Source organism: Rhagoletis pomonella, unplaced genomic scaffold (assembly GCF_013731165.1).
Source record: "Rhagoletis pomonella isolate Grant_MI unplaced genomic scaffold, Rhpom_1.0 Rhpom_scaffold_16691, whole genome shotgun sequence".
Taxonomy (NCBI): Eukaryota; Metazoa; Arthropoda; class Insecta; order Diptera; family Tephritidae; genus Rhagoletis; species Rhagoletis pomonella.
The window spans coordinates 1-3282 of NW_023475216.1; the positions used below are offsets into that span (position 1 = coordinate 1).

The 3282-nt window shown below is 32.9% G+C and overlaps 1 long non-coding RNA gene across 2 annotated transcripts; it reads right to left on the reverse strand.

Annotated features, from left to right (window-relative positions):
* Positions 1-1684: 1684 nt before the first annotated feature.
* On the reverse strand, positions 1685-2513 carry LOC118757329. Of its 2 annotated transcripts, XR_004995206.1 has the most exons (5): positions 2471-2513; positions 2349-2410; positions 2231-2296; positions 2062-2174; positions 1685-2005 (listed from the first exon to the last, which is right to left on the reverse strand). It is a non-coding gene; the product is annotated as an uncharacterized LOC118757329 (long non-coding RNA). The 2 variants fall into 2 exon arrangements; XR_004995205.1 differs by having other exon boundaries at positions 2062-2410.
* Between the last annotated feature and the right edge of the window lie 769 nt (positions 2514-3282).

Genomic DNA, 3282 nt, shown 5'->3' on the forward strand with positions numbered 1-3282 from the left:
TCGCAATCGAACTACCTTAGGTCAATATTGTATTTTGGAAGTACAAGAAAAACGGGAAGAAAAAAGGCCTTTTAGTTGAAAAAGTACTAAATTGTATGCCTTCTCAACAGCGTTCCGATTATCTGAATAGGTATATATATGGCTTGGTAGTCTCATAAAGTTGTAGATAATTAAAATAATAAAATTAGGCGTTTTATTATTCACAGGAATATGCTTAAAATTTTTGGGCTGATGAATACCCAGCTAGAACAGTAAGGCATATGTAATTCCTTATATAAGCCGTATCACTAAGAAAATTATCCCTTATGAATTTGAAATGTTTCCCTTATATAGTACAGGCCAACTAGAGGAATTCATTTATGGGCAGAAATGGGCTTCTTGTGCGCATATATCAGGTTTGATAGATGCTGACCATACTAATAATGCCTCATACTCAGTTTTACTAACTAGATCAATTCGTGTTCTCGAGAAAAAAAAATTTCACGGTTCAAAAATCTGAGTATAGCGGTCAAATTCTTTTCTCAAAATTTTGAAAATTCTTCGTTTTTTGGCCTATATTTGCTTTGTATGGTATTTGCCACAAAATATAGGCCAAAAACGATAAATGTTCAAAATTTGGAGAAAAAAGAATTTTGGATCGTGAAATTTTTTTTTCTCGGAGAACAGGAATTGATCTAGGAAATCTGAGTATGAGGCATTATTGGTATGGCCAACAGCTATCAAACTTGATATATTCGCACTAAGGTTTTTTTGTGTTCCACAGTGTTATATAAGGGATACTTTGAGGAATCATATAAACAATTATACATTACCCAAGTTCACGTACATCCAAGTTCGAATCATACAGCAAGCTTTTTAATGTTTTATTTATTTGTTTTTGAAATTAACAATATATTTCAGAATTTATAATTAATGCGTTGTGTCCATTTTAGTAAATCCACTTTGATTTTTAATTGTACAAAATTTATTATATACATACAGTATCGGTCATATCAATAGCAACCCCATTTCAAAGTGATATTATTTTCCTCTCATGTTAATTTATTTCTAAGAATTTGCAATAAAAATAAAGCTCAATTTCTAACAAACCCCATATAAACCCAATTTTAAAACTTCGTAAAAAAACTACAAAAAATACAACAAATTTTCACCCAAAATTCACACTTTTTTCTCAGAAGTGTTAGAATTTTTTTGACCACTCAGTTTTATAGGTCCTTCAATTTTAGTCTTATTATATGCAAGTTTGAAGTGGCTAAAAATTACCGTTGATTTTTTAGAATCGATATAAAAACAAATCGTGTTTAATCGTCTTCCATATACCGAAAAATGCGACTATATATCGATGGCTGAGTGGAATATCGACCTATCTCGGCAGCCAGGTCGAAAACACTCGATATCAGAAAACTTTACAACGCCCTATTTTAGAATTTGATTGAAAAATGCCCTATCTCAGAACTCGGTTCAAAAACACCCTATCTCAGCTGGCGATCCAAAGACGCCCTACTCAGCACATTTTCAAAGTATTTCCATTTGAGATAGGACTTTTTCGACCCGAATAATAATAATAACATACTATATACATATCTAGTTTCAACATAAAAAAAATGATGTACACATCATTAATTGTCTATACATATCTAAGTCAATATATGTGATATATATGTACATACATCTACATATCGTCGTTTAAAGTACAAAACCGTGTATCAAGATAATGCAAACCCACGTATGCGAGGTTGCATAAATTATTTTCTAGAGAGTAAAAACACTCATATTTCAAAATGGTTATCTTTTTTTAAAAAGCAATCGCATTTTTGGCTAGTATATTTCAGGAAGAATGGATAAGGATTGAGCCCAGAACTTGTGTGAGCAAATCCAATTTTTAGCAGCAAATGTCAGTTACGCGGTTTCGTACTTTAAACGACGATGTGTATATTAACAGGAAAGCAGCAATCTAATACACGGGTGAAACAGGAACGCAGCACAGCAGAAGCATACAAACAATCTGCAAATAAATGGCTTTTTAGGTTTTTAACACACAAAAACCTGGTTTCAACTTACTTCAACGTGTCTAAAGCACAACGCACACACTAATTCAAAGGCGCAACAGCGACACGGGCGGAGCAATACACAGGCGGAGCAGGAACGCAGCACAGCAGAAACGTCCACAAAATCTGCGAATAAATGGTTCATTAGGTTTTGAAATAACTAAGAGCTGGTTCCAACTTACTTCAAAATATCTGCAGGGTGATGCACACAATCAAATTCGGCCGCAGCTGCAGTTCACCAGAGAATGCTGCAAATGGAATGGTTCATCAATGAAGTCAAAATAATATGTTGCAACTTACGTGTATTAGCTCCTAATTACAATACCAGCACAGGTCGGCCAGGAAAACACTAAGGAAATGACCTAATAAATGAAAAATTATAATTTATTTGTAAAATAATTCGGTTTTATTACAATACTTACCAAATTTCACGCAATTGGAAAACAAATGTCAGCGAATAAGAACAAAACGAACAACGAAAATTGAATCAATGTAGCTTGTTTAGAATTTTTTCTAATATTTTGGGAAATGTTCAGTGAAATTAGCAAAGAAACAACACAGTTTCTCCTAAGGTAGTTCAAGATGGCGGATTAGAGCGAGAAGTTGCCAACGTATAACACCTTTCATTATTGCATCATGGAAATTGTACAGATTTTTCTTTACTAGTTCTTGTCAACCGCCTCATATGTTTTTCTTTACAGATTTCTAAAAGAATCGTAACAAATTTCCGACACTCTTAAAGATTTCGGGATCATTTGTTTGCAGGGTATATATATACGCATGATTCAATAATACAAGGTTAGATAATTATTGACAGCTGCGGTTTGACACTCCCTTACAAAAGGTTGCATTTACCAAGGACAGAGAAAGGGCAAGAATGCAATCCCTTGTTGCGAAAATGGTAGTAGAAAAGTACGCAAAGTAGGCAATTAGTAGTGAAATTCCTTTTGTAAATTCTAATGTATTTGCAGGAAATCTGGCATTTTAAACGAAATTTTGGATGTAATATTGATTTATCTACGTGAATTACGTAATTTTTTTATGCTATTTAGCTGTATAAAAACTGCAAAATGACTCAAAATTAAAATAAGACTACTATGAGATTGATGTAAATATCCAATGCTTATCTTTTTATCAGTTAAATATGCTTCATATGCATATACAAATAAACATATTGCACAAAATCGTATACTTTTATTTCACACCAAAGCTACACTGTTTCCATGTAAATTTG